Source organism: Suncus etruscus, chromosome 8 (assembly GCF_024139225.1).
Source record: "Suncus etruscus isolate mSunEtr1 chromosome 8, mSunEtr1.pri.cur, whole genome shotgun sequence".
NCBI lineage: Eukaryota > Metazoa > Chordata > Mammalia > Eulipotyphla > Soricidae > Suncus > Suncus etruscus.
Window position 1 is genome coordinate 19,990,761 of NC_064855.1, and position 15,056 is coordinate 20,005,816.

Here is a 15,056-nt window from a genome sequence, read left to right on the forward strand (position 1 = left end):
CTATGAACATTTTCTGTGAATGGCAATATCATAAATGCATGCATTAGCCTTTGCAGGCTATACAGTTTCTACCATATACCAGGTACCTCAACACTGCCCACTACAGAGTGAAAATTTCCATATTCAATAGTAAAGTGAATGGGTTTGGCTGTGTTTCAGAAAACCATTTTCTACAAAAGTAGGCAGTTGCTTAGATTTGGCTTGGGAATGATATAGTGCCTATTCCTGTCCTAGGTGTTGTCCTAGAAGGGTGTTGTCCAATATATTATTAGTCATATTATATCCTCAAGAAGTTTAGGTAGAACACAGAAATATTAAAAAATGGTTAAGTCTTATACATAATTGAGCATATCTGCTAAAATTACGTGTACACAATGATTACAAATAATATTCCACTTCCATGTTACCAAAAATAGGAAAAGGAAATAATAGCCCTTGCTGATGAATACAAAAGCCTGTAACGTGCTAAGGGAAAGTTAGACTGAAAGAAGCAAGCATTGCCTGGTGAATGGATTGCCTGGGCTTTTTATTTGAATGAGGCAACCTAGCTAATTCTAAGAAAAAGAGAGAATCCTGCCAGAATCAGGAGCTCAGCTAGTCATTATTCAGTGCTATATAAGGTCCTTTCATGGCATAGATCTTCTATCAAGCACTGATGTTTAAACAATGAAAACACGGTCTCAACAAGTGGAGAGGCCAAGTTCTTGAGATCAAATCCTCAAGAAGTAGAGGTCAAGGTTTAGTATTGTTTATTGTGGGTAATACCCAGGCTTTACCAAGTAAAAAACTTTCTTATAGACACAGGAGTGTTACTCTGTGAATTCAGTAGTTGCTAGAAACCTCACTTTCACAGAAACTCTTTCCTCCCTACGGCCATGTTCAGCATTCCTCCTCTAGAGAAACTTCCATTTCTCTTTTCTGGATTCTCTGTTTGAGCAAGAAGATCATGACTATAAAGCTGAGGTTAGCAGAGTTGGGAAAGACCAATGATTTGAACATCAAAAAAAAAATGGCAAGAAGTAAGAGGAAAACAGTGATAATATTCTTGCAGTTTACAGAGTCTAGAGATTCAAGAATATGCTGAATGCATTGCCAGAAATGCCATCCTTGTCTTATTTTCCTGAATGAACGCTGGCTTCTTACTGGGAAATCTTCCCTAACTCTTTAACTCCTAAATTTGATTCAGTCCAACCTTCCTGGATCTCCTTGGTTGCTTGTGTTTTGGTCTGACTCTTCTGACCACCAGTGAGCCCTTTGTTGCCATATTTTACCTGCCTCACCTTCCACTTGTTCATGATCACATGCTCCCAGAATAGACCAACTTAAGGATCGCTGGACACAAATCATTCCTCTTCTCTGAGCTCCATTGTCCCTTCTCATGCTGCAGATTCTGACTTTGAAAGTTAGTCTTTGCTTTCAGGATTCATCCAGAGTTCCATCTCCTACATGTAGTGCCCTCCCTATACCCCGCCACTCTGGCAACTGCCTACTGAAGGCATAACTAAGATTAGGCTAGATGATACTCTTAAGGTCCTCTGAGTATCTGTTATTTCTAGGTCCTGAAGCATAATACATTTATATTAAAAATGGTCAATTATCCTAGTCTGTACCTCATATTAAACTTTCTAGGAGCAGGGATCTCTGTTGCATTACAAGTACCCAAAATAGTTAATGTTTTAAAAATGTTGAATGAGTTGAATGAACATAGAGAAATATTAAGTCCTACATCTTGGGACAAAAAAAGGCAATTTTTGTTTGCATTTTAGACATAAAAATGTAAAACTTAGGGAAATTAAATTATTAGAACACATCACACAATTAAATATAAACTTTATAGCAGAGAGTATAGCTATGTGTATTCTGCATAAAGCTGGATTGAGCAATTGTTGGGGGGGGATTTCTGGTGTTGTGGACTTTAAAGAAAAATATTTTTGACTGAGAAAGTGAAATGAACAAATTACAAGTATTTGCAAATGCTCTACCAGGGGAAGTTGGAAGTAAGATGTAACCAGCCCTCCAGAATTAGCACAGAAATATTCCTCGGAAGGCATCTCGAGCTGTCAAGGTCATTAATATTAGTTATAACAAATCTGCATGTATTTTTTGCATTTGCTTTGATGTTATTGGCTTTTATGTGACCTAATCAAGAAAACTTCTGGGTTACCAGAAAAAAAAAAAGCAGTCAGAGCTGGTTTTTGGAAGCCAGGCACAGAGAGTTTCCAGGGGCGGCTGGCTGTAGTGGTGTCTTCAGCAAAAACCACTCCGTGGGTTGGATTCACTGATTTATTTTTGGCAACTTCTGCCTGCCATGGGTATTTCCCTTATTATTAGCTGATTCATCCACTTCATAGACTGTGTCAGATATTTTAAGCAGTTAGTAATAAAGATAGATGATTACTATATGGCCTGGTCCTGTCAAGTATATCTCAGGGGAAGGAAAGTGCCCCCTTTATATCCCAGGAAGGTTTTGATGGGTTGTGGGGAGAATTAGAAGTGAGCATGGGAGACCTCCCCTCCCAGATTACAAGTCTGGGAGCCAGTGTTTTCTCTCTCTTGCTCTCTCATCATCCCTAAAAGCACTTACCACTGAACTGACACTTGGAAGTTTATATGGGGGGGATTGAGCTAGCAGACAAGGGGTTAAAGTTGCAGACTACTTTACCTATTCTCAGCTTTAGGACTGGAAGAGGACATTCAGATCTGTGTAGTCTGGAGGACAGGAGCTCTGACTCCCCTTGCCACCATCAGATGGTCTGATATCTCCTGATGCCAGCAGTGGAACTTTGTGAGGGATGGGGAGGGAGGGCCAGTTATCTCTGTAAAGTTGTGTGCTTTTCTGTGATATTTGTAAAACTACCTTTGAAGCTTGACTTTTTGTCTGAGCCTGGCGCTTCGATGTTATTTGTAAAACTACCTTTGCAGTTGGATTTTTTTTTTTTGTCTGAGTCTGGTGAGTCTGAACAATCTCTCTGAGTCACTGTCTTGCAACTGATTGTCTAAATGACCTTTGGATTCTACATCTGCTAATTTTCAAAAGCCCCCAATCCCCAGGTCTGGCTCAGTCTTCACTCATCTCCCAATGGCTCCCTGAAGTTTCTGAGAAGGCTGAAGCCCTCACAAAGTTTCTTCTCTTTCATTTCTGTGCATTGTCTCTTTGCATTTGTCTGGAAAGAACCATTCTTCAGCTCTAAAAGCTAGCTTTCCTGAATCTTTCTCATTCTCCACTGACCTTTCTCCTGAAACCACTTTCCTACAATACTGCACCTTCCACTATCTTTACCACCACATCTGCCAGAATGTTCAGGTTATGTTTACAGAAAAGCAAAGTAAAAGACCTCTGCTTTCCCCTACTTTGCCTCCTAGTTTTCAATCTAATTTTCTTATGCTTTAAAAATAAAAACACATCAAATTAACAGACAGCTTTCCACCAGCAAAAATATATATATCTCTTATCACTGAAGTCCTGTTTCTACTTCAGAGAAACTATTCTCCACAAAGCCACCAATGCTTTCATATTTACCATTTCTGGTCACTTTCCACTTGGCTGGTCTTTTGGATATTTGTTATGGCCACTTACATTTTATGGATTATAATGACCTTTTCTTCCCTGTGCTCTAAAAGCCTCCATGATCTCCCTAGTCTACCAAATCCCTGCTCTGCTTTGGCTACATCCTGGAGACTATCCCATAGGAATACCAGTGACTTGCTGGTTGCCAAACTGGAGTCCTGACTTCATTGGATCTTTCCAAGAGAAGCTATTTGATCTTTGGTTGCTCCTGCCTTTGCAACATTCGTTCTGGTCTTCGAGTTCAGCTCTTAATCATTCTCCTTCTTATGTTACATGTTCTCCGGTGGCAATGACATCTACTCAAATTCAGACAGGGAATTCCTGTACTGTGTCTTCAAGACCAGACTCTGCCCTGAAGTTATGTAGCTTCTTTTTATGTAGCTAAGCTCCTGTACACATCAAATATGAATGCAGCATTTCCTGCCCTGATATGCATTTTCTCACCTCTCTGAGTGACTGACTCCCCTTCTCCATAGGCCCCAAGTCAAAATGTGTGAATTCCATTTTAATTTTTGACCTAAGTTTTGTTTTATTTCCTCTCACCTTTCCCTATGGGACCTGTGACCTGGTTCAGGCCCTCATCATTTTTTTTCCTGGATTTCTAATTTGTCTCTGTGCCTCTACATCTTTTCTTCTCAAAGTTGTCTTCCTTATGACCAATAGACAATTTTTAAAACATGAATCTGAGCCTGTTATTCTCCTGCTTTAATCACTTGGATAAAGTACAAGCTATTTAACATGGCATAAAAGACCCTTCCTGTTAGGCCAAAAGTTTTTCCTTTCCATGACCCCCCATACTTTGGTGGGCCCATGCAAACGATAATTGCCACTCTAACATTGTTTATACAGTGCTCCTTTGACTCTAAACCTTTAAGAAACCACTAGTAAAAATATCTGGAACTGCAAAAAAAATGGTTTACATTAGTGTTAACATGTATGCTTTTTTTGTTGTTGTTGTTTTTTGTTTTTTGGGCCACACCCGTTTGACGCTCAGGGGTTACTCCTGGCTATATGCTCAGAAATCGCCCCTGGCTTGGGGGGACCATATGGGACGCCGGGGGATCGAACCGCGGTCTGTTCCTTGGCTAGCACTTGTAAGGCAGACACCTTACCTCTAGCGCCACCTTCCTGGCCCCAACATATATGCTTTTAGTTAAACTAGCATTCTGGAGGATAAAGGAGGGAGAAAGGGATATATGCTTGGGAACAGGGATGAAGGGAGGACAACACTGGGGGCGATGGATATTTCCCTGATTCAATGTTAATATGTACCTAAAATACTACTGTGAAAGATATGTAAGTCATTATGATCAAAAAATTGTGTTTTATTTAGAAATGTTCTTTGACTTACATGTATTATATTATATTAATTATATGTTATGTTATGTTACTATATTATGTCAGTTTACCTCAATATGTTAATCAATTTTGTCTCTTGAATAAATTCTTACAATAAAAAAAATACCCTTCCTGATCTGCTCCTGACAGTTCCTCTGTATGCAGCCACTGTCGTCTCTTCTGATCCCTACTCACAATGACATGGAAACAGTGCATGCCCATCCTCCCTACCTTACACATAACCCCTACTAGAGCTTCTCTCTAGCCTTTGCTCCTGCTGCTCCTGCCCAGAATGTAGTCTTCCTCTACTCATCCTTGACCAAGTACTGCTGGATGAACGCTCTTCATGCTTCCATAATTCCTGATACATCTCAATTAGTACATTTCAGCAATATCGGGTGATTTTAATTATTGTTCTTAATTTTTCCACTTACAGTTCGGCCTTCCCTTTAAATGGAAATTTTAGATTCTGAGAGTGGTTTTGCTCAGCTTAGAAATATATCTATTGGTAATAGGTACTTTAAAGGCTAGCTTATTAGAAGACAAAGTTATCCTTACTATATTTCTTTCCTTTTTCCTCTCAATGAAATGTATTATATGATTATTATGTACTTTGCTGAAAACTGGAAATCAATGATAGAATGATGGGTTGAGTGTCTCATCTTGTGGTACTTAGAGTTACCCTATTCTATTGGTTATTCCGTAATTCATAAGTTTTCCAGATCTATGGGCAATTCCTTCCGCTATCAGTTTTCGAGATGACAAATTCAATATGTTGTTACCCATTATGTGAAATAGAAAGAAGTGAGTCCTTCCCCAAACTAAGAGCTTTTGTTTTTGAAAAATGATAGTTTAAGCCTATATCTTTCACTAGCAAGATCTGTGCTACTTCATGGAATGCCAGTTTTCCTTTTAGCTAAATCAGACAATGAAAGTACCTAACCCCTAAAATAAATGAATATTATATGTGATGGCATTTAAAAAAATTAAAAAGGACTCCTCAACACTACTTTGTCCCATGCTTAGTTCATAGTAAATACTTACTAGGAGGTAACATTGTTATTATTGTTCGTTTACCAATAGAAATTAATTTGCTAGGTTTTGCGAAATAAGGACTTCAGTGGTATCATTACTTCCTCATACATCACCCCTCTTATCTCAACCAACTGAACCTCAATTCTTGAAGCTTCCTTTTGAGACAGAGAGAATAAGTGTAAAAGCAGAGGACTGAGTAGAGAGAATCAGCAGTACCTGAGTGATGGATGAAGAAATCTTCTCACCTGTGTTCTGTTTCTGGTACCCTGGGGTCTGCTAAGTCCTATCTTTGTCTATCAGTATAGTGGAGTGTGGAGTATTCAGAGGAAGTTGTTCTCTTTAATGCCATATGCAGGGTCTCATTCCCCAGAAGGAAAATAACCTTTCATCTTTGTTAGCTTTCCAACCATATAGTTTTATAAATCCTCTTACACTTCCATTTTAGGATTTTGGAAAAGAACTTAAGGCAATTGCTTTTTTTTTCTTTTGTTTTTTTGGGTCACACCTGGCAGCACTCAGGAGTTACTGAGCTCAGAAATCGCTCCTGGCAGGCTTGGGAGACCATATGGGATGTCAGGATTAGAACCACCATCCTTCTGCATGCAAGGCAAAAGCCCTACCTCCATGCTATCTCTCCAGCCCCTTAAGAAAACTTCTTTTAGATCGTTTTGGTTATGTAGATTTGGGCCTGTAATAAACTGAAGGAATCTTGAATTTTTTGAAATGGTTCCTTATATAGCAACTTTTTCCTCCTCTGTTAGGGTTTCTTTTGGGCTACAAAAACTCAGAATTGTTTTTGGTTGGTTTGTTTTGGGACTATCTCTCATGGTGCTCAAGGCTTACTTCTGGCTCTGAATTCAGGGACCACTCGTGGTGGTATGCAGTGGACCATATGAGGTGCTGGGGACCAAACCCAGGTCAACCACATACTAGGCAAATTCCCTACCCACTGTATTATTGCTCTGGTTTCTGAACTCAACATCTTTGATCAATCCAAGTTCTTTGGATTGATTTGACTCCTAACATTACAAGTTATTGAATGGTTATAGAATTTTTATCCTCTCAAAAATTGTTTATACAAAACTAGTTCTATCACTTAAAAAAATAACATTATCTCATGGATGATTATATGTGAAAGCATCCACAGTAGTGAGCATAACATTTAAAGGATAGCATATGAAGTCTGCTGTTTGCTGTACTCTTCGAATGAATGCACACTTGACTGCTGAAATTTAAGTTAATTAAATAAAAGATAATTAAATAAAGATAATTATTTTATTTTTAAATGTTCTTTTTCACTGGTAGCTGTTCAGGTCCTCAGCAACTACATGTAGCTTCAGAGTTATTGTGTTAGAAAGCAAGTAAAAGTTTCCTTCAGGAGGAATCAAGTCCAATATATTAGAAAGTGAGTCTTGAGGGGCTGGAGAAATAGCAGAGCGGGAGAGTATTTGCCTTGCACTCAGTTGATCCAGGACAGATGGTGGTTTAATTCCCTGCATCCCGTATGGTCCCCCGAGCCTGCCAGGAGCGATTTCTGAAGGCAAAGTTAGGAGTAATCCCTGAGTGCTGCCGGGTGTGACCCCAAAACAAAAACAAAAAGTGAATCTTGAATTGGAGGCAAGACTGTGGTTCTTGGCATTGATGATCTTTAAAGATAATCTCTGTAGACAGCAGTGATCAATCAATCAACTGGATTCTAAGGACAGGATCTCCTGGGGAGTATTGCGTATTTGTTGGCATGATCTGCACTTAATTACGGAAGACTAAGAAAAAACATCTTCATAGTTTAACACAGTAAAGGTGTATTTCTCTCTCAGGAAATGCAATGAGGGTTTGTACTTTGCCAAGATTGTGGGGGAAATGGAGAGGCAAAAGCTACTCTTATCTTGACTCAAAAATGAAAAAAAAAAAACTTTAGTTCTCAGAGTATAATAGCTGAAGTTGATCACTATCTCCAAATCTTTGGAGAAAATAAAGGTTTAGCAATGCAGGGGATCATCATGCTTTATTGGGTTAGTACTTATTATTTCTACAATAGCTATAAAGTACAAATTAGATCATTCATCTGTAAGTAATGGCATTTCTATAGGATAATAAAATTAGGGACTTCATCCCTGAGAGGCTTGATGATTGAGACTTTGCCCCAATACTCAGCAGATACTTCATGAATAATTGCTGCATTGTATTTATTTTTAATAATATATTTATTTAAACACCTCTGGGGCCAGAGAGATAGTACAGCAGGAGGGAGTTTGCTTTGCAAGCAGCTGATTCAGGATGGATGGTGGTTTGAATTCAGGAATCCCATATGGTCCCCAATGCCTGCCAGGAGCAATTTCTGGGCCCAGAGCCAGGAGTAATACCTGAACACTGCTGGGTGTGACCCAACAAACAAAACAAAAACACACACAAAAAAAGCTTAAACACTTTGATTACAAACATGTTTGTAGTTGGGTTTCAGTTATAAAAAAGAATATCCCCCTTCACCAATGTAACATTTCCACCACCAATGCCCCCTATCTTTCTCCTCCTCCAACCCCTGTCTGTATTAGAGACAGGCATTCTACTTCTCTCACTCCTTAACAGGTGTTAGAGTTGAAACCCAGAATGGTTATCTGATGCCCCAAAGAGAAGATCTGATGCAGTGGCCCAGAAGATCAGTCTAAATTCCTAAAAGTTCCTGAGTTACAATTTGATTTGTTCCCAAAGCTAGGACTTAGCTTGCAGAAGAAACATAGCTAAGGGGAGAGGAAGACTAAAAGAACCAAGTATTCAGTAGTATTTTGATGCTTATTCTCTCTATTTATCCAGATTCTTCAGATTTCTCACTAGTCTAATCTCATCAGAAAATAATTCAACTTCACCTGCAAACATGGAGATTTTATTGGTAATCAAGAACGTTAGAACATGCCTCGAACTAATAGTTTATGCTTATTTCCCAAAGAAGTGGCTATCCATTTATTCTTAGCCCTTATTTTCTCTCTCTGAATGTCTTCTTTGTTTCTAACAAAACTGCTTTCCTCATGTAACCATCATGCCCTAATTTCTTATAGTCTTTAAATGGAATCTTGCCAAGGGCTTATTGAAAATCTGAGTAGATTACATCCATCAATCCCCTTATCTACATGTCTATTTATTCACTTCTAGAACATCCATAAATAAACATTGGCTCTGACCCAAGTTTCAATCCTTGGAGCTCTGCTTCTGTTTCTTTATTCTCTCACTTAGGGATCATAACTGTTGTTGAAGTTTTAACTACCACCTCTCTAGAGATAATCCTATGGACTCTGCCTCCTGCCAACCTAAAGCACTGCATCTGCAACTGATGACTCCTTCCTTATTTGTATAGAATTAACTATAACACCTCCCTTCCAAAACTCGCTTTTGCTTTGGACTCTCCTATTTCTGTTTATGTATCATCAACTCTCTAGTCACTCAGACTTTATACCATGACTCCGCTCTGATATCTCACTTTCCCTCCCTACACTCCCACCCCACATACATTAGTCACCGGGTCCTGTGCTTTCTTCATCAGACTGCTCAGATATCTTCTCTTCATTACATTTTGCACTGTCACTGTTCAAATTTAGTTCCACAGGGTTTTATTCTTAGACTAATACTGAAGTCATTTTGCTGTTTCCTCCTCTTCCAACTCCTCTTCATTCTTTCAGATTAACCCACTGGATTTGAAGACATTTATACCTCTATTCACATCCTAGGTTACCATTTATTTGTGGGAATTTCGGTACTTAATTCATGTCTTTGAGTCCCAATATTTTTATCTCAAAAATATGAGCAATAATTAAGAAATCAGAAACTGTGACTATTTTAATATGTTCTGTGTATGTAGTGGACACTATTTTACTTAATTTCCCATAATAGCATCATGAGACAGGTATTATCATTATTATCATTATGATTATTTCAAATGAGGACACCCAGAAAATTAGCTTGTTATAAAATTTGACTGCAAATCTATGCAATTTGTCTTTTAAATTTTGTAAATTTAGGACTTTATTTATTTATTTTAATAATATATTTATTTAAGCAACATAATTACAAACATGTTTGTAGTTGGGTTTCAGTTATAAAAAAAGAACACGCCTATTCACCAGTGCAACCTTAGCACCACCAATGCCCCCCATCTCCCTCCTACCCCGCCCTCTGCCTGTATTTGAGACAGGCATTCTAGTTCTCACACTCACTACAATTGACATGATAGTGTAGTTACTTCTCTAACTGCACTCACCACTCTCTGTGGTAAGCTTCATATCGCAGCCAGTCCTTCCAGCCCTCATCTCTATTGTCTGTGTATTATTACAATAATGTCTTTTATTTTTCTTAAATCTCATAGATGAGTGAGGCTATTCTGTGTCTATCTCTCTCCCTCTGACTTATTTTACTCAGCATAATAATAGTTTTCATGTTCATTCATGTATAGGAAAATTTCATGACTTCATTTTCCTGATGGCTGTATAGTATTCCAGCCTTTATGGAAACCAATATGGAGATTCCTCAAAAAACTGGAAATTGAGCTCCCTTATGATCCAGCTCTACCGCTCCTAGGGATATGCTTTAGGAGCACAAAAACACAACATAAAAATGCCTTCCTTATACCTATATTCATTGCAGTGCTATTTACAACAGCCAGAATCTGGAAATAACTCAGATGCTCGACAACAGATGAATGGCTAAGGAAACTGTGGTACAGACACAATGGAATCTATGCAATTTGATTATGTAATATGTGCTTATTTCTCTGATGCCCTACCTCATAATTTAGTATTTACTAAAAAAAGTGTTAGATATATTGATAACTAACATCTAAAATATACCCTGATTCTTGAACTGAAGTATTCAGTTATTACACTTTGTACAATAAAACAAATACTCTTAGGAACCAGAATAATAGCACAGTGGGTAGGACATTTGCCTTGCACGTAGATGGTCTGGGTTTGATCCTAGCATTTTATATGGCCCCCAAAGCCCACCAAGAGTAACTTCATAGCATAGAGACAGGTATAACTCCTGGGAACTTTCAGGTGTGGTCCCCAAACCATAAATAAATAAACTTGGGGCTGTATGAGGATAGACACGGGCTAGTTCAAGTGGAAATGTAACATGTATGAAGCCCTGAGTCTATTCCCCACACTGCTTGTCCTTCCCCTCTAACTCTCCCAGAATCACAGTATGCAGCCTTGGTAGACCTCGGATATTGTACTACAAGACTCAAGCACTGAATGGCCAGGTCTGCAAAATTAGGATGAACATCACCTAAAAATACCCTGCCACAGGAGGGCAGTTGTGATGGGAGTATATAATGCCAGAGCAGAAGTGCTTGGGGCGATCCTCTGCTGATTTGCTTTTACTGAATGGACGTTGCTGGATTATTAGAGAGACTGTTTGCCATATTCTCTGCCCCTGTTGCCTTTTGCTGCCTTTCTTACTGTTACAGGGCTGACAACAAATATATAATAAAACAAATAAAACAAAAATTTGTTCTTTGATTAAAAAAGAAGCACAAAACTTTGCAACACTAGCCCTCCTTGCTTTATTATTTTTTTTCCATTCTTGTGGTTATTGTCTGGTTGTTGTCTTTGTTGCTGTGATGCTTTTTTTCTTGTAGTTGTTGGTTTTGGGTTATTTTTGTTTAATTTTGTTTAGTTTTTTTTTTGTTTTTTTTTTCTTTATGTTTTCTTTTTTTCCCCCCTTCTTCTTTTAAATTGATATTTATGACCTCTAAACGGACTCCTCCCATTTTTCTTTTTTCTTTTATTTCAAACAGGAACACATAACTTGAATCATCTTGTTCTGCCTCATAAATTGAGAGGGGAAAAAATGGATGGTACCAGGACCAAACAGTCATATGAACATTGAGTAGAAATAAAAAATGATCACCAAACCCAAAGTCAACGACAACAGAATTGATACCCAATCTACAACAAGCTATACAGAAAGGGGATCAGTTATACTAGCAGTCCAGGAAGTAAAGGAGGAAGATACGAAGTGCATGCTGAGAACAGGGGTGGAGGGAGGACAATTGTGTTTGGAATGCCCTTGATTTATTGTCACTCTGTACCTTAAATATTACTGTGAAAGATTCTTAACTCACTTTGGTACAATAAAAATTATTTTTTAAAAAATTTGTTCTTTAAAATTATAAAAATATTATAACATTACATTTAAATTGATTAGGAAAATAGAAGAGATCCTCTAGATAAAGAATAAAAAAGTCATTACTACACATCTTCTAGATACATAGAGATAATAAGATGACATTATAAATTATTTTAAGCCAATGAATCAGAAAATTTAGCTGAAATTGATAGGTCTTTTAAAGTAAAAAAACACATTTACCAAAAAAGCATAAATAGGAAATAGAAAAAGAACAGAATAGTCATATGCTACTAAATAAATCAATTATTTTAAATAATACACAAAGAAAATTCAAGGTTCAAAATCGTTTCATTGGTAACTTCTTTAAAATTTTAGGGGGAAAATAGGTAATTTTTATCTCTTTCTGAAAAGTGATGAGAGACATCTTAACTTATTTGAGGTCACCATAACTTCAATGCAGATCTTGACAATGATATTAAAATAAAAGATAGTGGTAGACTGATCTCCCTCATGAAAATAGAGGCAACTCATAACAATGAATAAGAAAAATTAGATAAGCAACATAGAAGAGAGTAATCTAAGATATGGAAGGATGGAAGGAAGAGAGGAAAGGAAAGGGAAGAATGGGAGGGAGAATAGGAAAGAAATATGTAGGGAAGGAAGGAAGAAAAGGAGGAAGCAATAAAGGGAGGGAAAAAAAAGAGGGAAGGAAAGAAGAGACATACCCAAAATTCAATGGTTTAATATTAGAAGATTAATATGATTCATCATATTTGGATAATAAGAAAGGAAAATTAGTAGATACAGAAGTAATACTTGACAACTTCCAAAATTAATCATGATTTTAAAATATCTTAGAAAACTGGGGAGAGAACGAAAATTTTTTTAGTCATGAAAGTTATCTTCTGAAATTCTACTCAACAGGGCTGAAAGTTTCCTCTACATGTTATTAATATTTCTTCTCCTTTATTTCTTTTTCTTTGTTTCTTCCTTTTTTTTTTAACTACCAGGAATCAAATCCAGATTTTGACACATGTCAGCAAGAACTTTACCACTGAGCTACATCCCTGACCTATTATTGTTTCTTTTTGTCATTGTATTTGAATACTAGCCAAACAATAAAATCATGAAAGAAGTTTTAAAAATGTATTGATTATATGGGGCTGGAGCAATAGCCTTGCAAACAGCTGACCCAGGATGAACCTCAGTTTGATCCTCAGCATCCCATATGGTCCCCCATGCCAGGAGCAATTTCTGAGCTCATAGCCAGGAGTAACTCCTGAGCGTCACTGGGTGTGACCCCAAAAAACCCCAAAATGTATAGATTACAAAAATATAGTCATTACTGCAAATGACATGATTTATATGTAGAATATCCAAAAATATTCTAAGCATATGTAAATAAATAAGGATTAATAAGTAATTTAGCAAAATCTTACCTTTTATGTACTAGTAATAGCTAATTTGGAACAACTAATGAATGTTATTTCAATAGTATTAAAACTTTCAGTGGCCGGAGAGATAGCATGGTGATAAGGCGTTTGCCTTTCATGCAGAAGGACGGTGGTTCGAATCCCGGCATCCCATAAGGTCTCCTGTGCCTGCCGGGGGCGATTTCTAAACATGGAGCCAGGAGTAACCTCTGAGCGCTGCCGGGTGTGACCCAACAAAACAAGCAAACAAAGAAAACCTTTCAAATACCTAAAATTACTCCAAATTGGATATCTCTAAATCATGTCATAAAACACCAGTGAATAGGGGCTGGAGTGATAGCATAGTGGTAGGGCATTTGCCTTGCACACGGTCGACCTGAGACACGGTTGACCTGGGGTTCAATCCCCGGCCTCCCAGATGGTCCCCCAAGCCTTTCAGGAGCGGTTTCTGGGTGTAGAGCCAGGAGTATCCCCTGAGCTCTGCCAGGTGTGGCCCAAAAACCAAAACCAACCAACCATCCAACAAAACAAAACAAAAACCATCAGTGAATAAAAAATGAAACAATAAATGAAGGAATATTCCCATATTTTGAAACCTCAAGAGTATAACATTAAGTTTATCTTAAATTGATCTATAAGATTGACACAATTCTAAATGCCAGAAATATTTTTTTATTGTGAAAACTTATAGGCTGCTTCTTAGCATGGAAATGCAAGGTCAAGAATAGCCAAGACAATCTTGGAAAGTCATAGTTGAAGGAAAATAATGTTGAATATCAAGACTTATTATAAAGGTGAAATGATTAAGGGGATAATTGTTTTCAGTCCAAGGATAATGAAATAGAATGCAGAGTCTAAAAACAGGTCCATATGAAAATATCTTTCCATGATTTACAGCACGTTATTGTGCAGAGTATAAAAAAATCATTGTTTCAATGAATGGTGTTTGTTTAGCATGGACATAGAAAAATGAATCTTGACTTTCATCTCACACTAAACACAAAAACCAAATCAAGAGAAACAATGGACTTAAATGTGAAAACTTGAAACAATAAGGCTTTTAAAGGGAGTAATAGAAAAATATCTTTATGAATATTTTGTAGAAAAGGATGAAAGGATTTCCTCTAGACATACAATAAGAGCTAACCATAAAAGATAAATAGTGTATTGGTAATATCAATTCTTAATATTACATATTTCATAAATGTTGGGAATCACACTCATGACCAAATACATGAGAGTTAAATGTTCTGCTACTGAACTATATTTCTTGATGTATATAAGTATTTCTTTATATATCTTTATATGTGTAGAGCAACCTCTGACAGAAATCATCTTATTGTACAAAAAACTGTTACTTAGAAGTCGACTGGAACACTAACCAGAACACTCCACCTCAGTTGAACAAACATACATATTTACTTTGACTTTCAACTTTAAACAAATTCAAACTCATATCCTAACTCTAACAGGAAACTTAAGCCTATCTTAACTCTAACCCTAGCCCTTACCCAAAACTAAATCCTAATTCTATGCATACTTAGTTTATCCTAAATTCAATCTAA